This window comes from Podarcis cretensis (assembly GCF_951804945.1).
Source record: "Podarcis cretensis genome assembly, chromosome: Z".
Taxonomy (NCBI): domain Eukaryota; kingdom Metazoa; phylum Chordata; class Lepidosauria; order Squamata; family Lacertidae; genus Podarcis; species Podarcis cretensis.
The window spans coordinates 3,395,077-3,411,999 of NC_137184.1; the positions used below are offsets into that span (position 1 = coordinate 3,395,077).

At 46.3% G+C, this 16,923-nt stretch overlaps 1 protein-coding gene across 2 annotated transcripts in view; it reads right to left on the reverse strand.

Moving 5' to 3' along the window:
• The window catches only part of SH2D3C (SH2 domain containing 3C), a 74,986-nt gene that overhangs the window by 47,302 nt on the left and 10,761 nt on the right, over positions 1–16,923 (reverse strand). The gene's annotated exons all lie outside the window — the stretch shown is intronic.

Consider the following 16,923-nt stretch of genomic DNA (forward strand, 5'->3'; position numbering starts at 1 on the left):
GAGGCCAGGGGCCAGCGCTGTCCGGAGACACTTCCGGGTCACGTGGCCAGCGTGACATCGCTGCTCTGGCGAGCCAGAGCCGCACACGGAAACGCCGTTTACCTTCCCGCTGGTAAGCGGTCCCCATTTATCTACTTGCACCCGGAGGTGCTTTCGAACTGCTAGGTTGGCAGGCGCTGGGACCGAGTAGCGGGAGCGCACCCCGCCACAGGGATTCGAACCGCTGACCTTTCGATCGGCAAGCCCTAGGCGCTGAGGCTTTAACCCACAGCGCCACCTGCGTCCCGTCGCCACCTGCGTCCCGGAGTCCATATCCTGGCCAATTCTACTAAAAAGTCCTGTGTTTAGTTGCCTTTAATTACCTCTGCACTTTTCAAGTTTTGGAGAGGGAAGCAGGCGGATGAAGGGACTGGCTTTGTTAGAGGACTGTCTCAATGCAGGGCAAAGCTCAGTTAAGCTGCTTCTTAAATACAGCAAGAACGACAACATAGTTGTGTGAACCTCCCAGAGCTACCTGACTCTATCCAAGTGCCCGATCTTTCCAGAAACTGGTCTTAACATCACTAAGAGGATTGGAGAGGAATTAAGGCTGAAAGGACAGAACACCAAAGCTGAAAGGTCCCAGAGCAGGATTGGCCGTAGTAAATTCTACCCCCGGCAGCTGTGCCCTGTGGACTGCTGTTTTCCTGATGGCTGGTGCCAAGAGACACCATGGCCAGGCATCTGCTGAGGACCCATAGTCCAGCAGACCCCACTGCATCTATCCCCCTTTTCCATGGGGTGGGACCAGCAGAATGCCTGATCTGGCCATGGTGACGCATGCCCTCGTTACATGCCCTTGTAGGACTACTGTGACATGAGCTATGTGGGGTTGCCTTTGCAAAGGGTTTGGCAGGTTCTGCTACTCAAGTATGCTGCAACCATACTGCTGACTGGGGCCAGTTACAGGGAACATGTTACTCCTCTGTTAAAATAACTTCACGGGCTACTGTCCATTTCTGGGAGCCATTCAAAGTGCTGGTTATGACCTTTATGTGGCTTGGGAACAGGTTACTTGAACAATCATATCTCCCTGCCCAAACCTGCCCAGATGCTAAGATCCTTGGGTGAGCACCTTTCCTTGGTCCCATCAACATCAGAGCCACGACTGGTGGTGTCATGAGAGAGGGGCTTTTCTGTGGCTGCCCCCAGATAGAGGAATTCCCTCCCATCAAAGGCTAGGCTGGCTCCCTCCTTGTTATCCTTCTGATGGCAGGCAGGCAGGCCTTTGGAGATGAAGGTGCAGGTGATGATGGCCACTGGGCAAACCATATATTAACCATATGGTTCTAAATGTGTGTGACATATTCTTTTTAACTAGTGTGTTGTCATTACATTTTATTTTATAATTACATTTCAAAATGTTGGGAGCCGTCTTGAATCCCAGCTTGGGAGAAAAGCAGAACATAAATACACCAAAAGAATAAATGGAAGACATGGCCTGCTTGCTTCATTGGCTCTCTGACTGGCAGTGAGCAGGAAGAGCAACAGCTGGGGAAGAGACGAGCTCCCTGAGGGAAGGTGGCCCATGAGGGGTGCCTAGCGCAAGGGCCCTCTAAAAACTAGAGCTGGACCTGGTCATCCTTGTTCCAGGAACCAGGCAGAGTGTGGCAGCCACCTCAAGTGGCAGATGCTGGGGGGACAAGGAGCAGCAACAAGATTTTGTAGGACAAAGCTGAATGTGCTATGAGACCTGCCCTGAACCCACTAAGACAGGCTGCTACCCTTGGGTCTGGTAAAGAAGGCTATCTTACCACAGTGTTAATGCAACTGCCAGTCTGCACTACTTCTATATGTGGAATGGCAGGGTGCCATTTCATATTTTGCTTCAGGCAGCAAAATGTATTGATCCAGCCCTGCAAGGACCATTCATGTCAGACACAGCAAGGGCAGGATCTATTTGCTTGCCTTTTCACTAAATAGCTGCCCCCCTGCCATTTCTGGAGCACTTTGATGACAGCATGACAGGTGACTGGGAGCGGCCGCCGAGACCACATAACACTGGTCTTGAAAGACCTGCATTGGCTCCCAGTACGTTTCTGAACACAATTCAAAGTGTTGGTGCTGATCTTTAAAGCCCTAAAAGGCCTCAGTCCAGTATACTTGAAGGAGCATCGCCACCCCCATTGTTCAACCAGACACTGAGGTCCAGGGCCGAGGGCCTTCTGGCGGTTCCCTCATTGCGAGAAGTGAAGCAGGGAACCAGGCAGAGGGCCTTCTCGGTGGTGGCGCCCACCCTGTGGAACGCCCTTCCATCAGATATCAATGAAATAAACAACTATGACTTTTAGAAGACATCTGAAGACAGCCCTGTTTAGGCAAGTTTTTAATGTTTGATGTTTTATTCTGTTTTTAATCTGTTGGGAGCCCAGAGTGGCTGGGGAAATGGGTGGGGTATAAATATTAATAAATAAATAATAATAATAATAGTAGTAGTAGTTGTTGTTGTTATTGTTGTTGTTGTATCTGTGTCCAGGATGCTGGACCAGATGAGCCATTGGCCTGATCCAGCAGGCTCTTCTTGTGTTCTTATGCTTAGCACTTGCATCCAGTACTCCAGAATCCACAGACCCACAGGGGTCACTTGGCTTAGTGGAGCAAGAAAGCCCATCACCCAGCCTCAGCTCTCTGGAATTTAAGGCTGTTTCTTGCAAGAACTTGCGTCAAATGCAACTTGGAATCAAAAGGGAGTGGGATTAATGCCTACATATCCTGGCCTTGGTGAGTTCAGCTGAGGCCACAACAGCTGCTTGTGAGCCCTCCCTCCAAGCAGGGGAAATGGGCAGTCAAATGGTTACCTCTCTTGCATGAAATACCCCAGGGAGAAAACTTCAGGGATTTAATGGGACCAGTGCTGCTGTTGTGTGGTGACAAATGAGAAGGCCATCCTCAGCTCATCTTCAAAACGATATTGTAGAGCTGAGAAAGGCGTGGAAAAGGTTAGAGCAAAAAGGGAGCAACTTCCCTATGCTTATGATGTTCAGAGTTTGTTTGGAAGAAAATGTGGGTATGGTAGAGGTTTACAAGATTATGCATAGGTTTGAAAGAAGTGGATAGAGAAGGTTTTCCATCCTGATAACACTAGAACCACATGGGGACCTCAAAAGACAGCTGGATGTTAGCAGACTAGGAACAGGTGGAATGATGATACACATCTCTAGATAGGGTGGGAGAGGGGGTTTGTCTGAAATCCCAGAGAGCTACTACTGGGCTTGGGCGATGTCAGCTTTCCAACAGCCAACAGCGTATCACCAGCCAAACATCACAATCTGGCAATCTGGTGATACACTGTGATGTTGAAAGGGAGGAAGAAACAAGCTACATTGGTCCCAGCCCCACAAGACACTGGGTTGAAATCACCGCTGCTCTCACTGAGCAAACTAAGGTGGCTTCACCCCGGTGCCTCGCAGGGCCGGGACCCATGCAGCTTGATCCTCCCACTGGGAGCTTCACCCTCCCAGGCGAAGGCAGCCACGCAGCAGTAGTCAAGCGCTCCGTTCACAAGGCTGCCTCTGCCTTCACAAGGGCAGAGGAAGAGGTGCCCCACCCGTGATATGACGGCAGCTGAGGCAGCTGTTCACACAGTGGCTGTTATGTACTGAGTTGAATAGGATCCAAAAAGCAGCAGTCTGATTGGTCCTAGAACAATGCAGCAGTATGATTGGTCCACAGGAGCCACCCAATCCAGCTCCAGGTGGAAGTGAACCCACAACCTGATTGGCCTACAGGAGAATCCCGGAATTAGCCAATCACATGCAGCCCATTGTGTAAATAATGTATATAAAGCAGATATTTTGGGGGAACTTCCATTCCTCCTCACCACTATGAGCTGAATGAAATCCACTCTCGACTCTGAGTATATTTCAGTGGGCTTGGGCCACTGCCACCTTGGTGTGGGCAGACAGGCTGCCTCTTCCTCCTGGAAACAAGCTTCATAGGCCCTGGCCCCAATATACCTTGTTCCTCCCTCAGTTGTATGATGACCAGGGCGTGATGGTGGTTTCACCCAGCACTATATTGCAAAGGAAGTCCCTCTGCCTCCAGCACCCAGCTGCAGCTTGTTTTTCCCTCAGCGCACTGGGCTCTGGTGGCAGAGGGACTCAGGAGCAATGGCAGTTTCACTCGCAATATAGTGCCAGGTGAAACAGCCATCATGCCAGTCCTGGGTAATGTATCACCCAGGTCTAGCTACTAGCAGTCAGTGCTGACAATATTGAGCTAGATGGCGCAATTGTCTGACTTGTTTATAAGGCTAGAGTGACAAGACTAGAACAGGGAGACCAGGGTTCAAATCACAGGAAGCATGTGATGTAGGAAATTGCCTTACACTCAGTCAGACACAATGCTCAGTACTGTCTGCACTGACTGGCAGCAGCTCCCTGGGGTTCCAGACAGGGAATCATTCCCCGCCCTCCCTGGAGGTGCTGCTGGGGACTGAAGCTATGACCGTCTGTGTGCACAGCAGATGTTTTGTCACTGAGCTACAGTTCTTCCCCTAAAGCCTGCTCCTTCTCCATGAACAGAGGACAAATCCTGTTCCTTTCACATTTTACTTTTACAGTGGTACCTCGGGTTGCAAACGGGATTCGTTCCGGAGCCCCGTTCGCATCCTGAATAGAACGTAAAACGCGTCAGTGTGTGCGCGAGTCGCGTTTCGCCGCTTCAGCGCATGATGTCATTTTGAGCATCTGCGCATGCACGAGCAGCAAAACCCGGAAGTAATGTGCTCCATTACTTCTGGGTCATCGCGGAGTGCAACCCGAAAATACTTATCCTGAAGAATTTTTATCCCAAGGTATGGCTGTAATTTACCCAAAACAAGGACAGATTTCTGTCCTTGAAATCTACCCATTTCCAAATTTTGTGAAGAACTCCTCCAACAACAACAACAACATAGTGTATACTACAAGAAACGTGCACTAAGGCGCTGTCGAGTTTCTATGAGGGCTTAAAAACAAACAAATCACAAACTGATGCAGAAATGTGATGGTTTCAGTTTAAGACTTGGGCACTTAGAGATAGTGAGCAACTGAAAGCGACAGGTTCTTCCATCCCGTTGGCCTAAACTGCTCATAAACAGTTGCACTGAAGCAACGTTTAGTGTTACTGGTCCCCTGGTGACGCATATTTTGACTCAGCATTGGGTGTTTTTTTGTTTTTCCCAGCTTCCCTTGGGAATGGGGAGGAAGCTTGGAGCACACGGATCTAGATGCACATGTTTCCGCTGGCCCTTCCTGTCCTGTTCGGCCCTCCTCCCATCTGTTTCCCTGAAATGTTCCCGAATGGCGGGAACATGAAGGAACACCTTGCAGGACGGAAAAGGGTGGTTGGTGAAGATGACTGAAAATAACTCACCGGATCTTGGGGTCAGGAGCCAGACAAGGCCTCCATTCACGCTTGCTGGGGCCAAAGGGTGGCTGCTCTCAGCCCCACTGCACCTCATCACGGACTAATTTCTTCGCAGGGAAGCAGGTTACGGCTAAACATCAGGAAGAGCTTCCTTCACAGTAAAAGCTGCTCAGCTGGGGAACATGGGTGGTTGAGAGGTTTCTTTTACTGGGGCGCTGTGGTTGCAAGATCCCTGATTTTCATCAGGGGGTAGATTAGATTACAGTACTTCCAAGGCCCCTCCTCATCCTATGATTATATATAAAGACTAAACTCTGAGAACAAGAGGTGATCTGTTTACGACCAGCAACAAAGGTTGGCACAGTTGTGCCTTTTAAAAACAGCAACCATTGCATCCTTGATCAAGAGCCTCTTGGCCCCATGCTTTCCAGGCATGGAACAAGCACACGTGTGGATGAGCATTTATCTTCACGCCCAATACCACTTTTTGCTTTTGCTTTGAATGGAGCTGAACACTCAGATGGAAGCAAGGGATGTCTGCTTCCAGGGAACAGGGAAACACTAGGCACTAAAGCTGCAAAAGCAACTTTTGAAATGAGGTTGAAATTGGATCCCTGCCCATCAGAAAGCCAAGTGGACACGGACAGTTTGTCAGGCACAAATGCACCTGATGTTTAAATATTAAAGATTGCACCATCTTATCTTTCTTAGAAGATAAATATACTGGTCAGTTTTTATGATTACTACAGCAATAACACCCAGAGCATATCTTTTGACTTTGGGATTCTTAAAATATATATGCCCATGTCTAAAAAACAAACAAATTCAAATCAAATATTTGAGCATAGGATTATAGTTTAGGATGCAGGTGGTGCTGTGGTCTAAACCACAGAGCCTCAGAGGGTTGACGGTTTGAATCCCCGCGATGGGGTGAGCTCCCGTTGCTCTGTCCCAGCTCCTGCCAACCTAGCAGTTCAAAAGCATACCAGTGCAAGTAGATAAATAGGTACCGCTGCGGCAGGAAGGTAAACGGCGTTTCCGTGCACTCTGGTTTCCGTCATGGTGTCCTGTTGTGCCAGAAGCGGTTTAGTCATGCTGGCCACATGACCCGGAAAGCACAAACACCGGCTTCCTTGGCCTGAAAGCAAGATGAGCGCTGCATCCCCAGTCACCTTTGACGACTCTTGAGAGTCCCATGGACTGCAAGAAGATCAAACCTCTCCATTCTGAAGGAAATCAGCCCTGAGTGCTCACTGGAAGGACAGATTGTGAAGCTGAGGCTCCAGTACTTTGGCCACCTCATGAGAAGAGAAGACTCCCTGGAGAAGACCCTGATGTTGGGAAAGATGGAGGGCACAAGGAGAAGGGGGCGACAGAGGACGAGATGGTTGGATAGTGTTTTCGAGGTTACCAGCATGAGTCTGACCAAGCTGTGGGGGGCAGTGGAGGACAGGAGTGCCTGGCGTTCTCTGGTCCATGGGGTCACGAAGAGTCGGACACGACTAAACAACAACAACAACAACAACAACAACAACTGTCCAGGAGTCCTTTACCTTTTACTTTAGTCTAGGGTAGCCATGTGTCCTATTTTGCAAAGGACAGTCCTTGGAAAGGCTGTTGAATCAAAATCCATTTTAAGGGTAAAGAACCCAAAGAACCGACAGCAGCAGGAGATTTGCCCATCAACCATTGGCATCTGAGGGACAGCATATTCAGCAGGTACTCAGCTCACCTGGTCACAGTCTTCCCCACTAGGGTGAGATGTGTTGTATTCCTACTTAAACTTCCTATACATTACCATAAGCACATTATAGCTTCTAATCTAGCTACCTCCTCTGTGGGCAGATACCGAGGGCAGATTGCCACCCTGCCAAGTCACTGCTTCAGGGCAAGATCCTCCCTGTGAACTCTTGACAGTGCACCTATTTGCAAACTTCTCGCACAGAATTAATGTGAGAATGGCATGGCGGGCTGCCCAGTACACTGTGGTTTCAGAGCGTTGAATGAACAACACAAGCTCATGACGGGACTGGAAAAAACATATTGGAGGTGGCTGTGATTGCCATCTTCAAAGGACTGATTTTCACAGGATTCACTCTAAATACGGGCTTTCTGAAGCAGCATTTGGTTTGGAGCCTCCTCTTTCATAGCCTGCCAGCTGTCTTGTGGGGGGAATTTGTTTCACACGCTGCAAGGACAGCAACTGGGGAGAACCATGAGAAAAATTCCAGGGCAGGAGGGAGTGAGGGCTCTAGGCAGGAAATTGGGAGCATGAGAGCAACTGGGAACAGAATTTAAGACGGTCTTAAGGAACTCCCTGTAAAGGCGCAAGGCCCCTCAGCTTGTGAAATGCAACAGTTACATCTTAAGTACCAGTGAGCCCCCCCCCCCCCCGCCCCGCCCCGCAACTTGGACTTCCACTCAGTTGCCACAAGGGAAGAATGAAAATACTATAAATAACCCTTTCCGTCTCCTAACTGTAAGCAGATGTCTTTGGCTGTGACTTCATCCTGAGATGAGGCCGGCTTGTGGCAATGTTCAGGGAGTCATGCGAATGAATGGCCCGTGGGATTCTTGAATGAAACTAAACTTTCTCTCTCTTTTTTTTTTGTAGCCGGTCAAAGTGCCTGGGATAAATTCCAGTACTCTGTTTGGAAGGAGGCTCTGCAGCCTGGGAGCACCAGCTGGCCAAGTTGTTATGGCCCTGCCTGGGCCCTTTTGGAAGCTCAGGTGTGGAGCTGGGCAAGGATGTGAAAACCTGTGCAGTTTTCTGAGAGCTCTTCCATATCTGAACTGAAGTGGCAGGGATTGGGGGAGAGCCATCGGTTTTAAGTGTGAGAACACCTGGTTAGGGGGGAGGGTGTTGGTTGGGGGGGGAGTGAAAAGAGAGACTGACTGGGACTCCTTTGTTTCCCTTCCTTCCAAAACAACAAGTGAAAAGCTGGGGTGTGGGTGTGTGTGAACCTAATGTTAAGCTTGCTCAGAGTAGTCCCACTGAAATGAATGGGCATGAATAAAGGCTTGTCCACGCTTCCTTTTGTGCCATGTTTCTAAGCACAGGCCTGAGCTTTCCAGGTCTGCATCCAAGCAGGGGTTTTTTGCTCCTGTCCTGGCTCTTTCGATAGGGAAAAAATGGTTTTACTGCTAATTCAGAGCAAATAGCAATTGGGTTTTCCGCAGACTGCCATTTGCTATGATTCAGTGGTTAAAAAAAAGCAACAGCTCAGACATGGAAAGCCCAGCCCTGTGCCTAGAAAGCACAGCGCAAAGGTAAATGTGGATGTGTGATGCATGACTGCAACACGTGGAAGGCATTTTCCAGCTGCAATGAGACTGCCTAAATGAAGCTGTTTCCTTGGAAAAATCAGGGAGATGGGTTCATATTTTTTCTGTACTGCTCTAAGCTGCCTTGGGTTGACTATGCCACAAAAAGCAGCCTATTATTGTGTACATGTATATAAATTAAAAGTAAATAAATAAAAATAAACCTGCCTTTTAATAAGTTGTGCATGATCCGTCTCTGAAAGCCATTTTCTGGTTGGAGGTGTAGATTACAACTGCAAGTGGAATAACCCCCTTGCCCCAGGATACTGTTTGAAGTTTAGACCTCTTCCTTCTTCTCATACCTAATAACCTGTCAGGGGCTTCTGTCCCTCACTTGGAATTGAGACCTCTCCATCAGGCAGGAGTGTGATAGAGGTCCCAGCTGAGGAAAGACTCCACTTTTAAACCCTGGCGGCAGATCCATAATCAAGCACTCCCGCTTTTACAAAGCACTGCACAACTAATGTTGGGGTAATGCAAGGTCTACTACAGAGCAGAGTAACAATTTTGTATTACTGAGATAAAAACAACAACCTGTTTATCTGAAAGGGCCCTGTTTTGCTTTGTTGTTGTTGTTGTTGTTGTTGTTTAGTCATTTAGTTGTGTCCGACTCTTTGTGACCCCCTGGACCAGAGCACGCCAGGCACTCCTGTCTTCCACTGCCTCCCGCAGTTTGGTCAAACTCATGCTGGTAGCTTCGAGAACACTGTCCCACCATCTCGTCCTCTGTCGTCCCCTTCTCCTTGTGCCCTCCATCTTTCCCAACATCAGGGTCTTCTCCAGGGAGTCTCCTCTTCTCATGAGGTGGCCAAAGTACTGGAGCCTCAGCTTCACAATCTGTCCTTCCAGGGAGAACTCAGGGCTGATTTCCTTCAGAATGGAGAGGTTTGATCTTCTTGCAGTCCATGGGACTCTCAAGAGTCTCCTCCAGCACCATAATTCAAAAGCATCAATTCTTCGGCGATCAGCCTTCTTTATGGTCCAGCTCTCACTTCCATACATCACTACTGGGAAAACCATGGCTTTAACTATACGAACCTTTGTTGGCAAGGTGATGTCTCTACTTCTCAAGATGCTGTCTAGGCCTGTCATTGCCCTTCTCCCAAGAAGCAGGCGTCTTTTAATTTCGTGGCTGCTGTCACCATCTGCAGTGATCATGGAGCCCAAGAAAGTAAAATCTCTCACTGCCTCCATTTCTTCCCCTTCTATTTGCCAGGAGGTGATGGGACCAGTGGCCATGATCTTCGTTTTTTTGATGTTGAGCTTCAGACCATATTTTGCACTCTCCTCTTTCACCCTCAATAAAAGGTTCTTTAATTCCTCCTCACTTTCTGCCATCAAGGTTGTGTCATCTGCATATCTGAGGTTGTTGATATTTCTTCCGGCAATCTTAATTCCGGCTAGGGATTCATCCAGCCCAGCCTTTCGCATGATGAATTCTGCATATAAGTTAAATAAGCAGGGAGACAAAATGCAGCCTTGTCATACTCCTTTCCCAATTTTGAACCAATCAGTTGTTCCATATCCAGTTCTAACTGTAGCTTCTTGTCCCACATAGAGATTTCTCAGGAGACAGATGAGGTGATCAGGCACTCCCATTTCTTTGAGAACTTGCCATAGTTTGCCATGGTCGACACAGTCAAAGGCTTTTGCATAGTCAATGAAGCAGAAGTAAATGTCTTTCTGGAACTCTCTAGCTTTCTCCATAATCCAGCGCATATTTGCAATTTGGTCTCTGGTTCCTCTGCCTCTTCTAAATCCAGCTTGCACTTCTGGGAGTTCTCGGTCCACATACTGCTTGAGCCTTCCTTGTAGAATTTTAAGCATAACCTTGCTAGCGTGTGAAATGAGTGCAATTGTGCGGTAGTTGGAGCATTCTTTGGCACTGCCCTTCTTTGGGATTGGGATGTAGACTGATCTTCTCCAATCTTCTGGCCACTGCTGAGTTTTCCAAACTTGCTGGCATATTGAGTGTAGCACCTTAACAGCATCATCTTTTAAAATTTTAAATAGTTCAGCTGGAATACCATCACTTCCACTGGCCTTGTTATTTGCAGTGCTTTCTAAGGCCCATTTGACTTCACTCTCCAGGATGTCTGGCTCAAGGTCAGCAACCACACTACCTGGGGTATATGAGACATCCGTTTCTTTCTGGTATAATTCCTCTGTGTATTCTTGCCACCTCTTATTGATGTCTTCTGCTTCTGTTAGGTCCTTTCCACTTTTGTCCTTTATTATGGAAATCTTTGTACGAAATGTTCCTTTCATATCTCCAATTTTCTTGTTTTGCTTTAGGACCAGCAAATACTGAATGAAAACAAGGGATGAACTGTAGCTGAGAATCATAGAGCAATTTTGCCATGCTAGAAAGTTCCTAGAGAAATTATCTGCCATAATGACTTGGCAAAAATTGAAGAAACCTCTTGTGAGAAAGTTTGTGAGAAAGCCTGTGTAGCGATTGCAGTAATTTAGAGACATTTCCTTACAGGAAGCATTGGGATGGGAGTTTAGAGACGAACCCTAGGGAGTCCGGGTGAGAGGGTTGTATGTAGATGCTAACTGATAACATCACTGTGTTTAGTCTTGTCTTCAAGAATAAGAGATGCCAAGATTAAGATAAAGTGCCTATGTCCAAAAGATTCCCCATATTCCAAGAACATATCACAATATTGTTCCTGGAGAACAGTCTTTTGTTTTGCAAACATTTCGCTCAGGGATGGGGTACCCATGGCCTTCCACAACGCCTATAATCTCTGACCACTGGCCATGCTGGCTGGGGGCATTCATGCAATCCTCACAACAACGCTGTAAATCAGGTTAGTACATTCCAGACAAAAAAGGCAGTGTTCAGTGCCACTCATGAATGGGACTAAGTTTAAAAAAAAACAACCCAATATGCGTGTCTTTTGATTACAGAGGGTAAACTGGATTTAGCCACGTGGAGGTTTAACTTTCAAGTTTCACTCTCCCTCCTGCATCTTTCAAATAGCAACCTACAGACTCTTAGCTCTCTCTTGCCCTTCACAACCAATCTCTTTCTTTCTCTGACTCAGACTCATGTATTTTAAAAAAAAGTTTGAAGCACACAGACACACACATACAGAGAGATTCTTCAGCCACTCAGCCGTTGGTGGAAGGGAAACCCAAAACGGTCTTGAGATGAAAAGGTGGGTCAGTTCCCCCAGCCCAACATCACCACATTTCTTTATCAAGCCTTAAGGTTATGAGAGAGGGAAAGGGAGAAAGAGAGAGAGAGAGAGAGCTGTCCTTAAGGGAGCCAGCAGCACAAACTGTCAAAGGAAAAGCACAAATATAGCCCCCTAGATGGCTGGGAAAGGGCAGGCGGTTTGGCTGCAAGGAGGAGGACAAGGCAGAGAAAGAGGAGCAGGGAAAGGAAAAGGTTAATGTTCCTGTGAGTGATTTTTCAAAATCAAATTACCAGCACTGGGGAGGGAGGTGAATTGGGACTGTGGCACTAGGGAACCGGGTGAGTCAGCGGGCTTTAACTGGAACCAACTGCCAAATACCTGCTATCTGCTGTGGATAAAAATACCCCTGAGCGATAGCCCTGATCTGGCTCAGAGTCCCCAGAACCAGCTTAAAAAGATATTGCCCATAAGGGCTAGATACAGCGGTACCTTGGGTTAAGAACTTAATTTGTTCTGGAGGTCTGTTCCTAACCTGAAACTGTTCTTAACCTGAAGAACCACTTTAGCTAATGGGGCCTCCCGCTGCTGCCGCGCGATTTCTGTTCTCATCCTGAAGCAAAGTTCTTAACCCGAGCCATGGCTTCACCAAAAGAATCCTGGAAATGGTAGAGGGTTAAGAATGCTGTGAACTGTGGCTCTGTGAAGGGTCCCCTAACAACTCTCAGCACCCTTAACAAACTACAGTTCCCAGGACTGGTTTTTCTGTGCTGCATTATTGCCATCTGGAGGGGCACTCTTGTGCCATAGCCCCCCCCCCAAAAAAAAAGACTTGTGACAGAACAACAGCAACAACCTAGAACATTTGTGGTATGAAAAGTTACAGGATTTCAGTAGGAAATGACAGGACATGCACTGATTGGAAATGAAGCAGTCTATCCACCCCCAAACCTCTGCGTGTGCAAGCACAAAAGTCGGATCAATCCAGCGCAATACTATCATGATGAGCACAAACCATCACAAATGCACAACAGAAGGACATCTGGAGGTTCCATTAAATTGAGAGCGTTTAGTAAAGCCCTCTTTCGCCTTTGTACCAACCATCTTCAGAAACATTCTGCTGCCCTGCTCCTGCTACAGCTTCCCACAAGTGATGCGGCTTAAAAACCATTGATGGACTATATGGAACTTGCCGAACTGACCAGGAGACTCTGAGACCAAAGAGAAGAGACGGTGGAAGAAGACTGGAAGAAGTTTTAAATAATATTTGAAAAAATATGTTAATATTTAAACCTTAGAATAGCTTTGGAAGTGGATATAGGCTGTAGCGTTAGAAGTAGAAGATAGGGTATTTTAAAATAGTATTATTTGTAAGTGATAAAATGTTAAGTTATTTTAAATATGATAAAAAAGATGGTTAGAAATTATGATATATGTAAACTGCTAAAGATGAAGTAAAATGAAAATCAGATAGGTGGGACTTGGGGAAGCCAACTTAACAATGTTTAGGAAAATAAGGATATGACAAGAATTTGTGCGTATTGTTTGTCTTCTCTCTGTTTTTTATTTGTGTTATAAAATGAATATTTTTTTTTGGGGGGGAACCATTGAGTAGCTAAAGAAAGCTACTCATTACACACAAGTGTGCGCAGCAAAACTCCCACAGTCCCCTTCCTTCAAGGAACAGCTGACTTAGAGCTGAGAAGAGTGCTGGCGTGGGAAGAATGAGTGCTTAACCCTTTTGCTTAATGCTTTTCCTTTCTGCCATCTTCCTGCTGCAATTCCCCCTCCCCCTCACTGAAGTACAATACCTGTGTTTATCTTCACAGGGTTCCAGATGTTGTATTTGCAATTATTCATGTAGTTCAGTTCTCAGTTACGGTAAATCACGAGCTAAGCGTCAGCTCTTCATATTCAATATTCTAATATTCATAACAATACTGGCCTACTTTACAGAGAGGGCTGTTGTAAAGATTACTACTGAGACAAGATAAAGACGAAGTTATTGGGTCACTGGGGAGAAATATACTATGAGCTGACTCCAGGTTTAGGGTTGTAGCAAATATTAATCCTATTCAGAGTAGATCCACAGAAGTTAATGGGCATGGCAAGTATTGGATACAGTGCAAAGTTGTACTTAGCATAGATCCACTGAAACCAAAGGGATTTAAGGTAATAATGAATAGGTCTTAGAAGTGAGAGTAGCTCAGTCAGTACAGCATGAGACCCTTAATCTCAGAGTTGTGGGTTTGAACCCCTCATTGGGCAAACGATTCCAGCATTGCAGGGAGCTGAACTAGACCCTCGTGGTTCTTCCAACTCTACAATTCTTGATTCATCCCCATGTAAATTTTAAATGTACAGTATTGCACTTTATGGTGACACTGCATCTTCACACAGATCTTATCTGATGATGGTGTGAAGATAAGCTGGCTAAGGAGGAAACAGTATACCTCCCTTCAGGGCAGGAGCTTAGTTTAACTTAGTGACTTTCTGCCCCTGTTTCTAGGAAGTCTGCACTTTCTCAAAAACTTAGTAGAGAATCTAAACCAGAAGACTGATAATGGTAGGAAGATGCCACCATAGGTGCCAACTCCCTGGGGCTCAGGGTGCCCAAGTACCCACAAATTTTGGTGCCAGGGCCACACACGCTGCATGGCACCCACAGCCCTGGGCACCTACGGTCGTGGGGCCAAGTTGGCACTCCTGGATACCGCAGAAACTAGGCAACACCCTCCGCTACTCAACCTTACTTAGCATGGTGAGTTTGGATGTTCTTAAGGGGCCCCCCAAAAAACCAATAGCCACTCCTACCTGGCCCAGCATGAACTGAGAATCCATTAACAACTACCGATCTAACAGCTTCCTCAGTCCATAGGTTGTAATAGATCTCTGGGAGGAAAACTTAGCTATACGGTCTTAGCGGGCAAAATCCTACATAGGAACATTGCTCAGTTATGCACGCTGCTCACTAACATCAGCCCAACATGCAGCTAAAACCGGTGTGCAAAAGATTAGCTGACTCATGAATGCACCTCACTCCATCTTTCACTGCTTTATTACTCAGCAGCTTGATGACTCCAGTGTACAAACTGTCTCCGCTGGAAAAAGAAATGGCTGTGAGCCAGTGAAATGTTAGCTGCATGACAGGAGTCCTATTGGAGTGGGTGGATGAAGTTAGTGGCTCAGGTCCCATTGCTTTTCATGGGACTTAGATGTGGCGAATTTCACCTGGATTGCATTAGAATTCTACCTGTGGTGAATGACCCACAATGACTCCGCCCACACATAAGACACTTAATGCTACATATTTAACAGTTACATTTAGGCATGACCCAGGCTGGATCTAGACCAGGGGTAGGCAACCTAAGGCCCGTGGGCTGGATGCGGCCCAATCACCTTCTCAATCCATCCTGCCGACGGTCCAGGAATCAGTGTGTTTTTACATGAGTAGAATGTGTCCTTTTACTTAAAATGCATCTCTGGATTATTTGTGGTGCACAGAAATTCATTCATTTCCCCCCCCCCCCCCCCAATACAGTCCAGCCCTCCACAAGGTCTGAGGGACGGTGGACCAGCCCCCTGCTGAAAAAGCTTGCTGACCCCTGATCCAGACACATGAAAGAAGCATTTCAGTGAAACGCGTTGTAAATATAAAAAGGGAAATCTGGTAGGGAAAGATGGGACTCCACAGTGCCATCTGGTGGCTCAGTGTTCTATCGCATATACAACACATATAAATCGCTACGATAACTGCTTTTGTTCCTGATGTTTTTGATCTGTTTTATGGGTCTCTTTTGTAGGCTGCCTTGGAAATCTGGATTAATAAAATTATGTTATTTTTTTTAAATGACCAATCCAGCTGAGTCCCCAGATTACGACCAAAGACCAATTTGGGACGCACAAAAGGACCAACATGTCTACAACATCACTTTTTAAGGTCTATTTTCAGTGACACTTATCAAAAGATATACATAAGTTTATACACAATACAAAGTATCTTTTTGTAATACACCAGAATAAAATAAATACTTTAAAAATCTAATATAAAAGGGAGCAGGAACAAAGAGAAGGGGGGAGAGAGAGAGAGAGAGAGAGAGAGAGAGAGAGAGAGAGAGAGAAAAGGAAATAGGAAAAGATAAAAAAATATTTCCAATTCTGGCTGTCAGCTAAATACAGTATTTACCCATTAACATTCAGCTATTCTATTTTTTATAAGCCAGTTTTTTTTTAATCTTCAAATCCAAGTTCTATTTTCTCTTTCACATGAAAAGTCCAAAAGAAATTTCCAATTCTTAATAAATGTCAATAATGATTTTTATCTAATTAAACATGTTAACTTTGCCATTCCAGCTACAGTAAGTCCAATAGTTTTATCAACCATTCCTCCATGATAGGTAGCGCTGTATCTACCCATCTTTATGCATATCTACACATCACTTTTCAAAGAATCCAGATTTGCATCTTATCCAGCTATTAGACATCCATCCCATCCAAGCGTTGTAAGAAAAACATTATCCACACATATCCCAAGATTAAGGAAGGGTGGAAGAGGAACCCACAACTCTCTCGCACAATGTGGTGCCTTCATTTAGGGCGGACATGTTCCCACTCTGCCAGTTCTGCCAAACCAAGACCTTTGACCTTCAGAATGAGAAGTATACCTACAACCAATTCCTTTGCAACTCCTCTTTCTCTCAACCATTGCCACTTTTCTACCCTCAGAGCGAAGTTAAATGTGGGCATTAATATTCTACAAACACCTCTGACAAAGTAGACTTTTGCCTGGTAATGTTTATGCCACCACAAATCAGTCTCGAATATGCCAGAAAACTTTATTGTCCTTCCTGAACACAGCTGAAAAGCAGAGGCAGTCTATATAAATGGGGACAGGCGGAAGCTCACCGGTACAGCAGCCCACATACTTTGCAAGTTCAGTCTGTGGCCTCTGTAGAAGAGACCCCGTTGGAAACTTTAGAGAGCTGTTGCAACCCGGAGTAGAACAGAAGACAATATTGAGCTAGGTGGAACAGTGGTCTGACTCGGGTTATACCCCTGGCTTTAA